The sequence below is a fragment of the Dermacentor variabilis genome, chromosome 6 (assembly GCF_050947875.1).
Source record: "Dermacentor variabilis isolate Ectoservices chromosome 6, ASM5094787v1, whole genome shotgun sequence".
Classification (NCBI taxonomy): Eukaryota; Metazoa; Arthropoda; class Arachnida; order Ixodida; family Ixodidae; genus Dermacentor; species Dermacentor variabilis.
In genome coordinates, this window is record NC_134573.1 from 12,351,519 (window position 1) to 12,372,234 (window position 20,716).

Here is a 20,716-nt window from a genome sequence, read left to right on the forward strand (position 1 = left end):
GAAAATCGTACGATGGGTCCAGGCTTATTTAAAGAATCGACATCAGTTCCTAGAAATTTCTAATGAACGGTCGTCAAGACTGCCAGTTACGTCCGGCGTTCCACAGGGGTCGGTCTTGGGGCCGGTACTGTTTCTGATATACATTAATGATATAGCCATGAACGTTAACCCACTGATTGAAGTACGACTATTTGCAGATGACTGTTTGGTGTTCTGTCGGGTAAAAAGCGCCAGTGACCAAATTTTATTGAATGAGTCATTGCAGATTATTAATGACTGGTGTACCTTATGGGATATGCAAATTAATTTTAAGTCGGCTTGCATGACTGTATCAAATAAACTACCCGCGCTTTTTTCCTGTGCTATTTATTGGCGGTGATATAATAAAACGTACAAAAGAAATGGAATATCTTGGAATAACTATAGCACATCTAAAATGGAACCGTCATGAGGCGATCTCTTGTTGATCCGCACAGCGAAAGCTCGGCTTGTTAAAAAGGAAACTGAAATTTGCCAGTTCTGATGTAAAACCAAGTGCACACCGGGCAATTGTTCGCCCTAGTCTAGAGTACGCAAGTATCGTCTGGGACCCTTACCAGCAATACCCCATTAATAAACTTGAAAAAGATAGCGTCTTGCTGGCAGGTTTATCTTTTCCTCCTACAATCGAACAGTCAGTTACAGAGTTACTTGATAGGGCTAACATTCCTACACTTGCTGAGCGCCGGAGGGTTGCTAGATTAAAATTCATGTTCCAATTACAAACGCGAAACCTAAACGTGGATCTCAGCCCGTACTTGCGACCTCCTGGCAGAATATCACCAAGGATTAATCACAGCTATGCTTTCATGCCTTATTCCTCCAGAGTTGATGTCTTTAAGCATTCTTTTTTGGCTAAAACAATTGTTGACTGGAACAAACTTAATTCCGAGGGTTTTGAAAATGTTGACTCTGTGGTTTCCTTTGAAAGAAATTTGGAAATTTTTTACTAATTGTAAGTGTATATATGCCTTGTACTTATACAATTACTGATTAATTATCTCTGTGGTTTTCATTGAAGTAAATTTGGAAATGTTTTACTTATTGTAAGTGTATGTATGCCTTGTACTTATATGCCTTGTATATAGACCGTTTTTTCGTAGGCGCCGCCATATTGCGAACGCAGTGGCGCCGCCTATGAGCAGCGCCATACTGGCTTGGGTGAAAGCGGTCTTTTGCATGGCAGGTATACGCTTGGCGGCAGTTTCTGGCGTTTGTTTTCGCGGTCGTGCAGTCTGTTTAGTATGACGTGCGTCTTCTACGTGGTAAACGGTTCTGTGAGACGTGCTGAAGTGGTATAAGGCGTCATCGCCGGAGTTTCTGTTGGCGTTGAGGACGTGGACGGAACACGCAGCGCGATGGGTGCGCGCATATTTGAGCCTGCGATCAGCCTCGGAAATCAGTTGTGTATTTCCGAATGTTCCAATCACTAATGTGACCTTATTACAGTATTATCCTCTATTTCTAAGCTGCGGAAACATACGCGACGATCATAACAGCGTGATCGTGGCTACCGTTCTGCTACGATAGGAGCTGTGATGTTATACTTTAATTGGCAAGCGTTCAATCTGTTCGCTGCAGGTTACATTGCGTGACTACTTGGTTCGATGGGTGAGGTTTCCGCACCTGAATAAAATAGTTTTGGGAAGTGATAGCAGCATACCTTACAGTCTGAATTACGCTTGTCCAGCAAAGGGACTGTTTACGAACTGCGCGAGCGTCCTAAGCAGTGGTAAGTGCTGGATTACATATATCTTTGTTCTATATACCGCATGGTCCAAGCATACCGCATCAGCGGTTATATATTTATAAACGTTGTGCGGCGTGACTATGCGAGGCCCTATTGCGGCGTTAGCCCGTTTTCTCTTGCTTTTTCGAGAGAGAGGATTATCACCGAATTTCTTTTTCGGTTGTGTTTGTTCCGTTCACTACGACGCACTCACACGCATTACGGAAATTTTGTCCTCAGAAATAGGCATCGCATTATTTTTATGCGATCCTTCATATATTATGGCTGTATGCAGGCAAAAAAGGCAATGCCGAAGCGAACAGCTTACATATGTACCGTGCTGGTTCACCAACCGCAGTTATCGCTGCGTTGAGCAGCGCCATCGGCCTCATGCAGGAAGGCTAGCGTAGACATATGGTAATTTGAAGCCTACTAGACTTGAAATGCGCGAGAACGATGCCGGTGCATCACAAATATTTGATTGCGCCTGCCGCTTAGATGTTTCGTGGTTGCCTTAGGTTGGCCGTGCACGAGCATGCGCTCTTATGTTTATGCTTTGCTCCCTACGCCAAGCGATCAGATATTGAGCAGATTTACCATTTCATGCTGCTAATACAGAGACACTGGGTTTCTTTGTTGAATTAAAACCGATATAAGTAAAATAGTTCACAACACATACACACACCGCGACTGATAATGTGCGTACACCGCGGCTTATAAAACGCGTCACATTTCTGCGCTCCCAAAAGATATTTCCGCCTACTGTAGTTATCGATGCACCGAAAGGCTTCCCTGACGACCTTATATGAACGGACACGGCGTAAATTTCACAAAATACCATCTAAAACATCTCGAAATCGCTCCGCAGCACGCGACAGCAATACTTTTAAGCAGCGCCGCGCCGGATCGCCCAAGCCAGAGAGGAGGAAAGGCTCTCCGCGCGCCCTATCCTCCTCGCCCGATGAAACGGTCTATACAAACTGATTATGTGCACATGCCACTGTTTTGTTATAAGATTGTATTTCCCACCCTGTAACAACCTGACAAGGGCTCACAGTATGGACAAATAAAATAATCACGAAAACGTGCATTTTGCAATAGAAACAGTAGCCACAGACACTTTCTTAAAGTACGCTTTTCTCTAACGTCCTCGCAGTGCGGGAACCGCAGCGCAGCCACGCCGGCGGCGCTCCGCCCGTGGGGACAGCGCGAACGCCCGCGCTCCACCCCCGGCGTTCCGACAGCGAGCGTGTTCGTGCTCGCGTGACACCATGCTCGTCAGTTTAGTTGGTAAGCAAATGCTTACAATTCCATACGGCCTATAAAGCTACCGTCTTTACTTTGTGCTGATGTCTACTAACATGCTATCGCAATAGATGCTTCGCCTTTCGAGCTAAACTGCAACTTTTTATTCCAAATATGCCATTAGCATACCTGCCAACCTGAAGATTTGGAAATTGATAAAACTATCGCGGCGGCGGGAAGGTGTGCGACAGCTATTTCTTAATGGGGTTTACCTTTTGCGACAAGCTTACTCACGTTTCCACAATCACAAGTGAAATCCGTGCCTTGGGCGAGTAAAGAGTGAAAACTCTATTGGGGCACAATTTTTGCAATGATTTTGCTGTTGCTGACTTTGCCCGCTTCAGAAACTTCTCCGTGTATGTTTGCTCAAAGCAAGTACCATTCTGGTGCCCCTTCACCGTCAGCAGACTTTCGAGTGTTTTCTTAAAGGGACACTAAAGTGAAACAACAAACCAGTTTAGGCTAATAAAGTATTGCTTGAGAACACTGCAGGCAGTCATTTCAAAATAATAGTTTGATAATTAAATGAGAAAATGAAGCTCAAAGTATCAGCATTTGAATTTTGCGCCGTAAGCCAGATGCCGGTACGTCATTGGGACATCAGGGATGCCAAAGTATGTTTTCGCATTTGGACCGCGTTGGCTGTAAAGGTTGCTGAAACTTGACATGTGTAATATCTGGTTCCTTTAGAACACAATGTAGTCAATCTGTATAGCTATATAAGTAGGCCCTATAAGATGTCGTCAAACTCCATGACGTCACAGCGACCAGGTGCGGGAACTTCAAGGAGGCGTCGCCACCCGTCTTTCGTTGTTGCGCTTTTTCTGGCTGACCAAGGGTCTTGTTGCGGTAAGAGTGGTGTTGTTAGTGTCGTGGAAAGTAATCTACTGAAGCAGAAGAAATCATTTTTTTCTTTAGTGTCCCTTTTAACACAGATGAACGAAACTCCGTTGGAGTTTTGTTCACAGTGCTGAATATTAGGTAGTTTTAGAATAGGGGCCCCAATAGTTTGGGGCCCCAAAGAGCTTTGCGGGTGTTAGCGTTGGGGCACGTAGGAGTGAAGAGTTTTAGAATAGGGTTTGACGTTTGCGGATAGCGTCTTGCGCTGACAGCGCCACTACGGCGTCAAAGAAAAACTATTAGAAATAATTACATAAAATATACCATTTTATGATAGGAATAATAATTTTTACTTGCGTGTATTCGCGTTTAAGTACAATTTAGAGGTTATTCTCTGTAAGCAGCAAACAATTAGTTGCGCTTAGTTTTGAGCTAACCAACTTTACTAGCCTTCACCAGCCAAGCTTAGCCGTGTTAGGCCTACGAGCCATAAAATCCACAATCGAACTCAAAATCAGCGGCGTCTAATGAGTCAATCTTCACCACGCTAGTTCAGAGAAAGCGATAACCGCACTCACTTCTCCTAGCTTGCGAACTTCATGCATTACCGCGAATCGAACCCAGTTTTGTGCTAGGTTAGAGCCGTCGCTTCGATGGGTGCCGCCATGTTTGCCGACGCAAAGCTTTTGGGCCGCTATTTGGGCTCCCGCTAAATCGGTGAAATAGCGTTACCAACGCAAAACCCAAACGGAGTTTGCGTCTTGCGCATGCGCAGTGGCTTCGACGCTATTTCCTTGGGGCCCCAAAACGTCTGGGGCCCCTATTCTAAAACTCTATATTCTCTTACATTCAGCATTGCTGTGGGGAATGGAGAGAATACCCAGCATTACCATTGAAATTCTGTGGAACCTGAGCGATCGGTTGACATTTCCCAATTGCAACCACTGCACGCTGCACCTTGGCTCATTCAATATGTCGGCTGGAACCTGATATGCTTGCAAGTTGGCAAACTCGACTTCAAGTGTGTCGATTGCTTCTTTAGCTTCGCCACTCTGCTGGCGTACGATAGCAGAGAACGCCATAATAAAATCACGTAAGCTGTTGAATGAAGCAGTTTCACGAGCTTGTACTTGAGCAACTTCAGTCATGTTGAGATTGACCTCTTTTAGTGGGAATTTATGGCGAATGTAATAGCATGCTACCGTTAAGTATAGACGTGCAGCAGAGAACAACTCTCTCCCAATGCAGCTCAGTGTCTCAACCGCAGAGTAGGTTGTGCTGTCAATGACTATGTTTTCATCGCCTTTCTGGTTCTCTGGAGCTCCATAGTCAACTTACAGCAATGAATGACCTGCCTTGACAACACCTGGGCGCACAAATCTTGTCAGGAGATCCCCGAAAGAGCGGTTCAAAAGGCCCCTCAGTACATGAACCTGAGGAGCCTGTGCCTGAAGAAGGCAGTGTGCCTTCTCAAAAAGTGGCATAACATTTTGGTGAAAAAGACAGCATGCCCTGTTTAGCTCGGATGACAAAAAATAAAACAGGTGCTCCTCACGGGGCACGTGGTTGGCTTCTCGAGAAGCTTGGTGTGAAGTTAGTTTTTCTTTTTTTTTTTTTGCTTGAGGTCCAGAATGAATTCTTTTCCTCTTTAGCGAAAGTTCATCGGTGTGGGTGCTTTACTTCCCGAGGCCAGCAGCAGTCTTCTGAAAATGTGTAGCAGACCTTCGGGTCAGTGCACAGCTCACGGGGGTTAGTGAGAAAGTCTGGAATTTGGTATGACTCCAAAACCAAGCTCTACTTGTTGCACTGCTTTGTATCAGATGTTAAAAAAAAAAAAAGAAAAAGCTGAGTAGTGGTTTCCACTGGTCGAGCAGCCTCTTCAAACACTTTCCCAACAACAGCCAACGTGACGCTGGATGCTTCAACATCTTTCTGATCTCAGTTCTTTTGGAGCTCTTTAGGTCAATCTTTCCATTTCGAACTTTTCTTTAGGTAAAAAAAATGTCAACCGAAGCCACATCAGCCTTTACAGGAAGACATGAAGCTGCTTTTTGGGTGGCCAAGCTGACGAGATGACAACCAACTCCTATCATACCTGGTTCGGCCTCTCTTAATACAGTAGAAACACTGTTTTTCTTGCCGATCATGAAATTGGCATTGTCCGTACACGTAGCCAACAGGTTTCCAACAGGCAAATTCTGAGACTTCATCTCGTCCAGAACCAGATTTGCAATCTTGTGACCTGGCACTTCCCCTTGGATTGTCCCGAGGCAAAGAAGGCGGCTCTCGACTCTACTTGTTTCTTTAACGAAACATGTCACAACAGTAGGGTAAAGCTGCGCATCCTTATTGGTTCTGCCATTCACACTGATCGAATATACTTGCTGTTCTAGGGCATCCAGCAAAGGAGTCTCCGCGTTGGTGGCCATTTCCCGAACAATTGATGCCGTCTTTGTTCGTCCAAAGGTGTAGCGTTTCGCTTATTCGCACTTGGGGAACACCTTCCGGAAAAGCAGCCTGGCATGCATCCTTGACACTCAACGGGATGTTGTATTAGACTAAAAACGCCGTGAAGAGGCATTCTGCACAAATCACACCGAGGTCGCTGTCGCTGCGTACGGAACTTGCTAGGCTTGGCAGGCTGTCCGCAGCTCGCACATATCCCTGATGCTTTTTCGAAGCGATGTGGACCTTGATGTGAGACTTGCCGCTATGCGAGATGTTCACATCACAGGCACAAGTGGTGCAGAATCCGAACTCCTCGCCTTTCTTCAACGGCACGGCACGAAGCACAGAAATTCTGCCGAGCACGATTTCAAAAACACTTCGAAGTACTGTCGGGGGCTTCGAGCCTGCCATTGCACTGCGAAGCCGCTACAGGTCGGAGTCGCACTGCGTCTGACACAGCAGTTATCACACAAAAGGCGAGGCCAACACTGCAGCGTGGCTGCATGAGAACAAATCCGTTCGCTGTTCGCAGCCACTGCAAGAATTTGCATTTCTATAAAAATGGCAATTGGCACAGGAATCCCACCCCTGACTCTGGCACATGGCTCGCTGGCACAAGGGGGACTGTGCCTGTGGTGCACTCACACACATATCTACCTGCACATGGGAGGACCTTCGCTGCCGCTGAGGAAACAATCGTCCTGGTCTGGGTGGCCATTTGCTCCACCCCATGAATTACGTCTGCAGTTCTTGCAGGCTTGCCCTGCCCAACATTTCAATTTCTAGACCTTCATGAATAGCATTCGCCGCTAAACAACGAAACATTCATAGACATCTAAGAAAAATATAAGAAACTATTGACGATGATTGCTAGCGAAAAAAGCGCCACAGTGCTTGTCCCCGCAACTCGATTGCACGCCAGCCTTTCGAATGCAGGCTCGAATACAGCAGCATAGCATTGCCAAACACGAAAAAGAAAACCTTTACGAGAGTTGGCCCGAATGATTCAGCCAAGTGGGCAGTAAAGGGTCGCAAATGAAGCTCGCTCAAGGCGATTCTCGTGTCGATGGCAACACGGTGGGTAGAAACTAACGAGCGTTTTCACGCAAATTCATAGCCGCTGTGGGCGAGTAATTGGTGCGACAGCAGCATGCATGCATGCATGCATCCATTGCCTAATAAGGCAAGAATGCATCGCGATACTGGGCTGCTGTCTCTGGTTCGAATCCCACCATTGAAAACCTTGAAACCCTCCTGCCGCAATACGTCCGGTCTGCAGTCAGGACGAGAAAGGAAGCGGGAAAAGAAAAAGGAGCCTCACTAAAAACACACCCAGCGCATGCGCACCAATGTCGCAGCCGACGCGTCGTGGACCACACGTACCGTGCTCGAACCACTTTCTGGATCAGCACATTTCACCTGTCTTTCCAAGAGGCCGGAAGGAGAGAGAGAGAGAAAAAAAAAAAAAAAACGCCCTCGTTCCATGAAGTGAACCTCACTTCTGCCATCATTGTAATTATCTCTCTTATCAGCCCACTCATTTCACTTGACCACCAACAGGATCCGAGCAGCCACACTCTTGCCAACCCTGCTCCAGCTGTTGTCCCCCTCCCGATCCATTTATTTCACGACGATGGATGATCAAACTCACCTTCCATTTGTTCCGCAGTCGGTATCCAATGCAGACCGACTACGGTGACGGTACTGGCCAGGACGACAAGCTCGTCTTGTCGAGCTGCATACGACTCAGGTGCCTCATGAGCACGTCTACCCCGATGCATTGCGGAGCCCTTTCAGCCCGAGCATTTAGCGACGACTTCAGCAACAGTAGACTTCTAGACGGCAGTGGCGTTGTATCTCAGTCTTTCTAGCTTGTCGCTCAGCTGCAAGACCACGAGAAGGACCCACCCTGCCTACACTACTTCACAGCGATGAAGCAGCGACTGTTCTTTCCAAGCTCCGATACACAACTGATTACACACCTCTCCAAGCTTGCTACAACACTGAATGAATGCATAAAAAGCCAGGAACGAGCATTTTTATAGAGAAAATCTTCATTTCAAAGGCGCCTGTATCAGTTTTATGAAATTGCACGCTGCACAGAGGGCAGACTCGATGGAGGCTTGTAAAGATCACTCGCAATCATTCATTTTACTTAAAGAAAGAATGATTTCGCACCAAGACAGCACGCAACTGAGCAGAAGCTAATACAAATGCTGTGCCGATCACTGCAGCCGACGTAACACATACTAGCCAGCATTCAAACTGCGTGCGAGTCAACCAAAACCGGAAGTGTGGTTCAGGCGTTCACATCAACCACTGGGCCCTGTGGGAGTGTTCACTCTCGTTGAACGTCTTTGTCTATGGTCATATTTTGATGCCTTGTGCATATGTAATTATGGCCAGGAAAGCAGGCATAGAAAGACGTATGGCGCGAGGAATGCGTTCGGAACAGCACAAGGTGCGTGTCCCGAGCCGTGATTGGGAGAAAGGCAGTTGGCTGAAGAAGGTAGTCATTTCCTCAGAGATCTACGTATGCAAGCATACGCAATTTAATTTCTGTGTGCAAGAAGCGCTTAGGATTGCGAGTAGAGAGAGAGAGGCCGGAAGGTTAACCCGATGGGTAGAACCGGTTTGATACCCTACGCTGGGGAGAGAGGGAAGGTAAAGCGATAGCAAAGTAGAGATAAAGAAAGGAGTGTAGATGTACAATCACTGTCAAATACTGTCACCATATACCACCGCCACACAGCACAGTAGCACTTGCAGCACTATTCGGCATTCTAAAATCTGCGATTTCGGCATTCTAAAATAAGTTCCTCTGTTAGAGGTCCTTGGTCAAATTGTGCTATAGCAATTTCGCGAGGTCGTCTCTGTAAATTGTCAAACCGCACGACACCGAGGTGTTTCTCAAGGCAGTGCACTAAGGATTGCTAGTAAAAGTGCAAGACCTCTATAAACCTGAATTTGCTGGCACATGGTAAATATCGGCCAACACTTTATTGCTCACCGTATCTGCGCTCGCCTTAATATCAAGGCAGTGCCTCCAGCCTGTATGGCAGCGCGCTACGTCGAGCAAATGCCACACCGATCACTGCGGCCAGCGTAACATGTACTAGCCAGCGTTCAAACTGCGTGCGAGTCGACCAAAACCGGAAGTGTGGTTCAGGCATTCGCATCAAATGCTGGGCTCTATACGGTCATATTTTCATGTCTTGTGCTTACGTCATTATGGCCAGGAAAGCAGACACAGAACGTTTGCTTTATTAAAGAATAGTATTCCTGCCGAAGTTTTGTTTCTTGCAATGAGGAAGCTTACGTACCATTTATTTTATCATCAAGCAATTCCATAGGGTAAGCAAAGATAGCAGCGTTTGAATGGCGGCACGTCTTGCTGTCAGCGGGCGTCCACTGCGCGAGTGACAACTGTCACCGCTCGGACATGGGCGCCATGCTGCCGGGCCTTAATGCCGCATCAGATATATGTACGTCTGGTAGCCTACGCGATGCCGTTTACGCAAGGCCAGACAGCACCACAGCCTTCACGTGCTTGCTCTTTGCAAATGGTCACTGGTTCTTAGGATGCTCACTTCACTTTCGTATATGACTAATACCCTTGAAAGAGCGATGAACCAATCCTTGCCTTCACATTGGGCACGAGCGCATACCGTGTGGGTGTGCAACTTTGGTTGGTTGCAGAGATTACTATTATGCAGAAGGCTATTTCGAATATATCTTTTTATTATGTTGTATGATAAAATCCTGCACATTTCTGTGCCCGTTCACCAGAATTTCCTGCACAGCAACTCCTTTGCAGAATTGGCCGTGCAAAAGGCATGTTTTAAAACATACATTATATACACAAGATTTCGGGACTTGTAACAGTGACACATAGGGGTATGGGAATAAGCTATTCAAGTAATGCGTGGTCCCACAACATATGGGGTAAATTTTGAGATGACTTGAGGGAGGACCCTTTCAACAAAGAACTTTTTTGTTGGAGCACAACTAAGTTGCTGCGTGGGTGCAGTCATGAATTTGCCCGTGTCACTTTCTATACCACAAGTTGCATGCATATGGTGGTTTATTTGAAACCACAATTAGTAAGAAAGTATTGCAATAAACTCCAACCACGTGTACATAATACAAAGTCTTGCTTTTTGAGTCCTAATGTGACCCAGTCGGTACAGCCAAACTTATGCTGAATAACAATCAATAAGCCAGATTACAACGCTCGGAGGTTCTACAGTCGCCGACCGATTTTCCGGACTCCAAAAATTCGGACATGCCCGATTATTCGGTCAGCTTCGCGGCACCGCCATTCTCCCCATAGACCATAATGTATAACAACTGCCGAAAGTTCGGACACCTTGCAACCTCTCGCCTGATTTTTCGGACACTCCTTTAGCCAACTCGGTCGAGAGCACCATGCACCGACTCTGACCGGTGCATGGTTCGACTTGCTGAACGCCATTTTTGTTTTGAACGGAGCTTCCTTGCTGCCCCACGAAGTGGCGCTACTGGAAATCCCCGCTCATCATCATCGTTTCTGCCTGGTTAGATAGAGCGGCTCTGCAGCAGTTCCGGTTTCAGCTTAGTAAGCCATGTCAAGACAATCCAGCAGCTGATTTGTTTCTTCGCGCAAGAGGCATTGACGCTGCGAGCAGGCCGCGTTTTTCGTTTGTGCGACTGGTGTCGGCACGGTGGTGTTTGCTTTGTGTGCTGTGTCGAGGTTTCGGTGATCCAACGCGGCATATGTAAACATCGCGTCAAGGGTCTAAAGGCGCCGACAGTGCCCGCGCAGACTGCGCTGGGGAATGCCGGCAAGCGGGTGCCGGGAGGATTTGTCGCCTTCTGATGTGCTCCCTACTGACGCGGAAAATGTTCTGCCGAGACCTGCGCAGTGGTGGCATTGCGATTCCGGACACCGTCTCACTTGACAGTTTCATAGGTGCTGACACTGCTGTATTGACATGCGCAGAACTCGATGACGGCAAGATCATTCGTCAGGTTTCTGCTGCACCGCCCGACGATGACTGAGTCGGAAGATGACGCACCATGTGCTGCGCTGCCGTCGCATGCGGAGCGTGTACAAGAAGTGACTGTACTTTCAGCCGCCAATAGTGACCGTACGACCCTCTCCGAGATTCAGGCTTATCTGATTGCGCGTAAACGGAACAGCGTGCAACGGCGCATTCACGATTTCTTCCAAGCCTACTGCCGAGCCCGAATAAGTGCGTGGAAATAAAGGATTTCATTTTTTTTTCTTAATGTGCTTTTTCGGACACCTGTTTATTCGGACATTTTCGCAGTCCCCGTGAGGTCCGAATAAACGGTCGGCGACTGTATTCCACATTCCTTGCCTCCTGTGACCTAAACAAAAGGCAAACATTTAAACTATACCTTTCTCAACATAGTGGGAGTGAAAACATTTATGCCATTTTGTTGCAAGCACAGCTTGGTGGCTCCTGCTCCACTTGCAGTCTTATCACTGCATTGTTATATTGTATATCTATCAAGTATGAACTAGACTTAGGAAGCACTGCAGCTTTTTCAACATGATACAGTGCCCCTTGCCTATCAAGTTCATTGACAATGTATTTAAAGTTTTGAGATACCTTTTTCAAAGGCTATCAACGCCACGGCAGTTGATGAACTCTGCTATCCTATCGCTCAGCCTATCCCCACCCCATGCCACCCCGACTTGGTCCACTAGAGTGTTGGCAACCATTTCCAGAACCACAGGACTCGAAAAATGGAGCCATGATGGCTGCAACGCCAACCAACTAGCAAAACAATGACACTATGGCATGGCTTGGTCACTGTATCTGGCTTCGTCTATAGCACCACGATGGCAGTGGCGATCTCAACAAGCCTGTCACGAGTGGTTGTAGACGTTCGAGACGACTTCAATTGCTTACTCGAATGTCCACAAGGACACAGCTCTGATGCAGAGTTTGTTGCTTTGAATGCTTACAAGTCGCCCCAAACTTGTTTTCAAGGAAATAAAGGAGCACATTTATTTTCAGTTTAAAGGGCCCTTGATGTGTCTTGGTAAATTCAATGGTTTTCAAGGGTTTCAAGTTGGTGTACAAATGCTGCTTAAGGCTCAGCTAGTGGACGATATTGCTTGTAGTACAGGACATTGTTGCCGAGACATCACTTGGTATATATACCCCTGACACACGGGCACTCTATAAAGTCCTTTAGGTAAGGGGACATCTACCGGAAAGGCGTTCAAGTGCAGTGACACACAACAAAGGAGTATCTCCTTTTCGGAATAGGAGATCGCGCAACTACTTTTCGAGCGGAAAAGGAGTTACTCTCACACACAGCTTGCACAACTCGTCAATAGAAGGAAGCCTGCCACACAACTACAGTGCCCATAGGTATTTTTTTTTACCTTGCGAAAATGTTTGAATTGTTAGCGGTAATACAATTTGTCGAATAGTGAAGATTTCCTCTAGCTATACTCTCAAACGCTCGCATAACAGCGCTAGTGCCGCCATATTGAATTCCGGCAGTGTCGTCGTCGTTTGCTGCGCGCATGTTGTGTGTTCACGTCGCGAGATGGAGACTGCACAATCAGCGCCCGCAGGAAATACCCAGAAGAAACCACAGTTGTTGGAATAACATATTGAATAAAACGCGTTACACCTGCGCGCACAAAGGAAGAGACTACAAAGACTTGAAAAAGGACGACAGAAACGTGGGCATCACCAGAATAAACAGCACGCGCAGCAAAACACCGGCTGCACATAGTTGCTGGACCAAGTTAAATGGCTGCTAACAATGCAAAAACGCAAATAAAATAAAGGACTATAAGCATTATTAGCCATCAACAATGAAAAAAATATATTTTTAGGTTCTACAGTAGCTAAGTGTAATTAAATACGCAGCTTTTTAAGAACGTTTTCTCTCTGGTGGCTTTAACAGTCAGCGCTATTTTTCTTGCGGCGTTCATCTGAGGAACTACCTAAAGAAGTTCAGTGCGGTGCCGTGTGTCATCAGCTCAACTCCTTTCTGCAAAGGGTCCTTCAGAGTAGCAAAAGGGGTTTACTGGAAAGGACTTTAGTTTTGCCCGTGTGTCAGGGGTATTGACTGTCCAGAGCTTGAGGTTAAAATGTATTTTCTGTGCACTTTCCAAACAAACATAAAAGAATCCATAGCCATATAATATATAAACAGAATTGTAGTTTCACGAAGTAAGATTATTTAGACTTGAACTGTAGCAGCCTTGCTAGATACCAAAAATAGAAAAAAAAAGAAAACTAAAGCCTCAGAAAACTTCACATACATTTCCAATCAAAAGTATCAACTGAACCTGCGCTAAGTTTCCAAATCTACAGGTTCAGTAAAGCAATGAAGGGGGCTAGCTGGCGGACATTCATGATTATATTTCGCTTAGTGTTACACTGACGATTTTAAGTGAAGGACAGGACGTGGACGGACGTTCACGCCCTGTCCTTCACTTAAAATCGTCAGTGTAACACTAAGCGCAATATAATGATGAATCTATAGGTTTACAACAATACAGTGACTTGAGTGCAAGTGTATTAGCCCATAAGAAAGAGTTATTGCAGCGCCAGGTGAGCCTAATCCATTCTAGCACCACGGCTGCAGTACACATCTCATTCATAAGGCTGCTTGAAGATTTGCATACTTCAACCTGCTCTTTTATTCGGGTCGCTATTTAATGGGCCCCTCACTAGGCCACATAGCAAATTTTGGTTATATGTTGCAAGTGCCCTCTACTGAGTGTTCTGCCGCAAAAAATTTTCAAATCGGTTCATTAATAGCAGAGATAGAAATATGAGTGGCATGCACCCATAATTTCAGGAGGTGTCTCTACAAGAGAAATTAATTCCCTGTGTTCTCTCATACTGAAGCCAGAGGGTCCTGTGAAAAATGTCAGGGGCCTCCCTTTGTTCCCTCACCCGGGCTTTTGCTGAGTGGTACATTTCCACTGACGGTCTCATGCTCGAGCTGTTGCGAGTGTCTCGTTTTGCACGCCGGACAATTTTATGCGCTCTGCATGACAACACGCGATTAGCGGTATTAGCGTGAGTGGGCGAAAGAGCATAATTGTGGTGCTAGACCATGGTAGAAAATGTCACAGTTTCGTTGTCTGTGCATGCAACTGCATGATGTAGGACCAAGCAGACAAAACGAAAGTACATCACTCTTGCTTTGGTACCAAGCAAAACAAAAACAATGAGACAGTCGGTTTGTATGTTTTATTATTTCTATAAAAGTTTAATTTGCCTACTGAATTAACACATTAAACAAATAAGTGAGGTTGCGCCTTACGACACGTGTCACTATGAGCGACGACCCAGTAGGCAATGTACGTAGGCACACTTGTGCAATACACGTCAACTCTGGCTGGGCGCGCGGCCCCCATGAGGAGAAGGGCAAATGGCGTTTGGTTTGAAATTTAAGCTCTTTCCACGGCACATAGGGATGCAATACTTAGCAGACAAGTTCGCTAGTGAGCATTGTAAACACTGCCCTTGTCAGTTCGAAATGGCCAGACCTGGTGAGGGGCCCTTTAAAAGCCTCCTGGTCAGCTTATTGGACTATGACTCCACACTTGGCAGCCAACGCTGTGGAAGCCATGCAAGCCTAGACTGCAGTTCTCTATCTGCAACATTCCCCTCAAAATTACTTCACGTATTACAACTTCCATGCAAGCTCACGTCAAATGAGATATTGTGCACCTGTGCGCTTCCAGTATGTGGCATACAATGTCATTCACGATGTGGTCGCAGAAACGTGTGAACCCACTTGTTTCGTGGTAACAGGCCAATATCTCCTAAGCCTTTCAAGTAACAAGTACAACATACTTTGTCATGTAAAAGTTGTGGGATTCTCACCCGTGCTCTTGGGACAAAGGAACGGCAACACAGTAGTGCAAACAATCACAAGGGCATTTATTGCACCTTTCATAGATCAATGCCTGCTAGCTGAGTTGCTATCCCCAAAACATGCCGATGGGCGCGCAACAAATCTAGGAAGTCTGACTCACTGCGACCGAGCGAATATGTTTGCCCCATGCTGGATCCCAATGCCTGGTTGTTCGCGAGTACGGTCACGCGAACGGTGGTGCATTCGAAGGAGGCCACGCGAGACGGTCTCGCAGAAGCATGGATCGGCGCATGCGCGGGACGTCCACACTGCTTGCCGTCCCGAACGAAAAGAGCCTTCCCCTTTCAGCATCCAAGTAACCCCGCCTTGAGGTGGTGTTAGCAGCGCAACACTGGCGCCATTTCGTACTGTGCTTCAACCACACCGACCGCCGCGGGCCCCAGGCCACGCGGCGTAGCCGGATTGCAGGAGATGGAAGCTATGCGGGAAAACAAGATATCGGGGGACGCATGAGAGTCACGCATCCCCACAAAGTATGGGACTGAATTTTACACGGAAATGAATGGCCTAACGTCTTTCTTTCATACGCGATGCATTGTTTTTTTTGGTTGTCAATGGGAACAGTGCGCGAAGCCTCGCCTAATTCTGGACAATAAGCATTAAGCCCACCGATGCCCAATGTATTTGTCTCCTTATAGGGGATAGCACCGATACAAACAGAACTACACTGAAAATATCATGCATGCCATACTTTAAGCATGGGACGGCCTTCAACAGTCGCCAACAGATTATTTAGGTAAGTGGTTGATCATCCAGACAGCTTTATAGCAATATCATTACTCCTAAATACGTAAATGTACAAGGACAACTGAAATTTTGGATGCCTAACAGAGTGCCCTTTGGTGTTTCTAAACCAATCTGCGGGTTTAATGGTGTGTTAATTTGACCACCAAGGCAAGCACATATCAGTTTTTTTTTTAATGCTGACAGAACCTACGTGACAAAAAGCAGTGAAGATTGTGAAATAAGTTGTGCTTGGCCTAGGCAGTTTGCTCATAAATTACATATGAAACCCCAATTCTACATTCAGAAACAAGCTGAATTGGCACTTCTTTTCTGACAAAATGAGACACTAAGTTTCATTTAACCATTCCTACAGGAGTAAAATCGCAACCATATTACACTAATGCTCCAGTACTCATTACGGAAAAGTTATTTTCACAGTCCTACTTCCCACAAGGTTGAAGTTTTGCAGCTATGCCAATGATACAGATACCTACAGCATAAAGCATAGGCCGTTATGAGCAGAAATGTGAATAAATAGAAATTATTTGCGCATGCTACAGCACATCCAATTATTGTGACATATTGCAATTTTCACAACAGCTATTTTACACTACCTGCCATGAAATAAGAAAAGATAATTGGACTTAACGCCCCAAGGCAACTCTCGTATTATGGGACACGCTATGGTCGAAGGATCCCGATGAACCACTTGGGCTTAATATGCACCAATTTCTTGCATGTCATCCCAACAGAATGTGGCTGCAGGAATCGAACCAACGTCAGCATATAACCCACTTAGTAAGCCTGTTTGCAGTGCGAGGAGCACATTCCAGCAAGGCCAATTGTATACAAACAATGTGCCCATAGACACAAGGCACTCTTCGTTGGAACTGCATGATGGACGAAAAAGTTAAATTTTGGTGGCCAACATGAAGATATCAGGCCTGCGACTGCAAGAAGCACCCTCATTAGCCAAGAAAATGTATGGTGAATGTCCGTCAAACCCTTGGCAGGACTACTACTAGAGGTTGTTACTAAAGCGGTCGTGCCTGCTGGCTCATTTGCCTTTGCTTGTTCTCCTGGGCCTTTGAAAACAGAAATCTTTCATATGGCAAATAGTGGGGCTTAGAAAATAACTACAAGCCTCTTTGGACATGTGATTTGCTCTGAACACATCTCACTACAACAGCACTGGTTTGTCCAAGTAACTAAGTGTCTTGTTGCATAAAATCGCAGCAAGTCTTTAAAATTTATACTGAAGACTACATGCACAGAACACAAAGTGCACTGGTGGGTGTACATTTCAAAGTACACAAGTGTGATGTCGGAAGGGGAGAAAGCCGAAAACAAAGCGAGGCGAGTTCGAACCACATGTATCAAAGAAGAAAACTCGAAGTGCCCAAGACATATCGCTGCCGATAATATTTTCCATGCCGCCAAGTAGTGTGGGGAATGAGTTATCAGATGCAGCTACTACGTCGGGCAAATTCTTCCAGCGAGTTATGCGCTAGAAAGGATAATTTCAAAACCATGGTGCAACAGTTTATCTCTTCACAGGGATTGGCATGTGGGGGGTTTTAGGTAATATTGTTTACTGATGTGGAAGGCATCATGGTATAACTGAAGGAAATCCTGGAAAAGCAATGGCAAGTTATATGCAATTCCCACGATTGCATGAATTAGCAGCAAACCAAGCAGCACAGTTGTGAATGGTTTCCAACTTGTTAGTATATTATTTTCAGGATCCCACACCATTGGCGTATGAAGTTGTGCAAGAGCCACGCTTGTTATGCACATTTTTTACAAGGTGTGGCGAATGGTCGGCCACTGCAGTGTCACTTTTCTGGCCGTGTGAAATAACCCTAGCTCTTTCTTGTGTGCAAAAAGAGCAAACACTTCCTCACCACTGTTCTTGCTAAGATTTGATAGCGCGTTCATGGATACAGTGGTTCTCAGTGCCCCCTTATGGCATTTGATATGGCTGGGATGGAAGAGCTTTTCACAACCATGTCCAAAGCATGCCTCATGCTCAGAATCGAAGAGTATGCACACAAGCTGCAACCACAGAGTGGAGTGGCTCATTACTTTTTTAACAATAAAATTAAAAAATCAATCTGCCATCAAAAGTTAGTTTCAGCATGATGTTTACATGTAGGTCTGAAGAAAATGTTACGCCCTGAATTCATCATTTTCGAAAACGGTGCTGCCACCTGTACTCGGCGAGTAATTAAATTTAAATATATTTAGTTTTTGGCTGAAGCACATGCAATTTTACTTTGGTTTAATTTTCTGCCCATTTTTGACATCATGAAATGGTTCTGTTTAGGTCGGTCTGCAAGATGGAGGCACTGTCTCAAGGAATTTACTTTTACAATACTCTGTGTATAGTGACAATTTCTTATGCAATCTTCTGGCCTATGTGTTTACCCTATACTATTTTACTCTCAAAGGATGCTATAGCTGCCATAGGTAGTCTCGAGTCCAAGTGACAACGGGTACTTCTTAGGGAAAATACAGATGAATAGTGGAAGTAACATTAAAGAAGAAAGAAAACGCAGCAATGCACACATTGAGATGCACATTACGCATTAACAAGAACTAATGTGAGAAAAGAAAATTTCTGGCGATCATACACAGTGACATTCCTGTAGATGCTCCATTTAAGCCTCCATCTCAATGTATTCTTCAAAACAAGCACAATAGATATTTCTGGCTGCAGCTGTTGTGTTTTATATGCCAACCTACAACTTAAAAGGTATTGTCGCAGTAATGAAATACTATAATTTGGCGAATAATATAAAGCGCTCTTGATTCCCCCAAAACATTCTCAATAGGTACTCTTCTCTATTGTCACCGCAACAAGCTGGGCCGCGAAATGCCCACGAAGTGCAGTTCACTGCCGAAATTGCTTCTATACATACACAGAGTAACCATTAAGATTGTATCATGAGAAACCAACAAACAAAGACGCGAAGGACAACATAGGGAGCATTACTTGTACTTACTAACTGAATTCAATTAGCAAGTACAAGTAATTTTTCCTATGTTGTCCTTGGTGTCTTTGCTTGTTGGCTTCTCATGATGCGATTAATAAAAGTCGGGCCCCTCGGTTAACCCCCTTTCTTCTCATTTACAATATTGCAGTTACTTCGAAAATGTTTTAGAAAAGAGGTAGCCCACAGGGAGAATTGCTATTAGCTACTGCATATGGCATTGCTGTTTGATTTTCAGTGAAAAATTTGCGCCACATTTGCAACATCTTTAAAGCTTGCTACTGTCTGAGCAGATTTACCATGCTTTGTCCACTTCAGAGCCGAGCACCTTTCTTCACTTGCATTTTGGAATCATTTTGGTTATCTTTTGCAGGGTAGGAGTGCAGTGTTTACGCCACAAAAGACTAAACCTGTCTTTGTAAATATACTGTGTAGCTTCTCTGTTCAATGCATTCCAGGGGGGAAAAAAATACCGAAAAGTTCGTAAGACACTAGCTTTGTACGTTTCCAAGCAAGTCACTAAGACAATATCACATTGAGAAAACACCAGGGGGAAGGGCAGTTCATTGACGTACACAGCAGAATTGCATTGGGTCTCCAGCGCTAACCCGAGCTTGTATTCTCCCACGCTTGTGGCGACTTCGTTGACAATGGTGCACATTTCCATTAACAATTTCACAACTGCTCTTCATAACGTGAGTTTCGCAGCGGTTATTAAGCAATGTCGCATGTATATTCAGCAGTAAAGCGATCACTACAATGTGTACCGTCATTGCGCCACATGGAGTCGTTTCAGATATATAATCTGCACTAACTATGAGCGCATACTCAGATACAGAAACATTAATGTGGCACAGGTGGAATTAAAGAGTAAGGCTGGAGACATTAGATTCGTAAACAAAATGAAACGGCTACATAACACAAGCTACACGTCGTAACTGTGTGCATGGCCCCTCTCAGAGAGGCCCATGCCTTTTCTGTCACTGCAGAAGCAGCAGTTTGGCACCAGAACAAAGGAGAAATTGCAGGCACAAACTGACTGCAAAGGGTTGCCGTTTGCTACAGTTCCCAAGTGCGCTTTCGAAAGTGCCCGCTCGGTGATGCCTCTGTACAGGCGGTGCATTACGCACATAGGTTGGTGTCGTTGCACAAGTAGATTGTCAATGGACACAGGGCTAAGAAAACAAAACTATGAAGCATTTGCACCCCTTTCAGAGTACTAGTTTTGACTAGGTGCAAATGAAATATCGCAAAATCTTCGGCATCAATTAAGAGTCAACACAAGCTAAAATCACTATAGTTCGCAGATATGCATGCGCATACTGTTTAAATGAAAGGGTTTAGCATCTATAATCTTTGAAAACAATTTTGATCTGCATTTTCGAGCCGAGGCAATGGTTTCACATACAGTGGGTACACGCCATTTGAAAATTCAATAAGAAGCAAATGAAAGAAAATATTCACATGCCTTTAAAAGGATGTAGCCTCCATATGCTACTTTTTGTGCAGATACTACTTTTGTTTTTTTTTTCCTGTGTGCAAGAGCCTACATGCACCAACTGAATATTATTGAAATGGTCAGAATTCTGATAGTCCACCTTTTTTCTGGAATGAAATATAGTGCATTCATTTTCTTACTTTCTCATTGTAAACACAGATTTAACACTTTTCAGTTCTCAACCGACTATTACCTCGAACTCATCTAATG

At 45.3% G+C, this 20,716-nt stretch overlaps 1 protein-coding gene across 6 annotated transcripts in view; it reads right to left on the reverse strand.

The window, feature by feature from the left end:
- The window catches only part of LOC142584627 (uncharacterized), a 105,343-nt gene that overhangs the window by 78,823 nt on the left and 5,804 nt on the right, over positions 1-20,716 (reverse strand). The window contains exons 1-2 of one of the 6 annotated variants that reach the window (XM_075694779.1): positions 20,477-20,613; positions 19,308-19,448 (exon numbers count right to left, since the gene is read on the reverse strand). The exons of 4 other annotated variants lie outside the window; for them this stretch is intronic. The gene's annotated coding sequence lies outside the window, so the exon portion shown is untranslated. Of the gene's footprint in view, positions 1-19,307; positions 19,449-20,476; positions 20,614-20,716 lie in introns of those variants that run through there. One more of the 6 variants, XM_075694778.1, reaches the window with a different exon arrangement.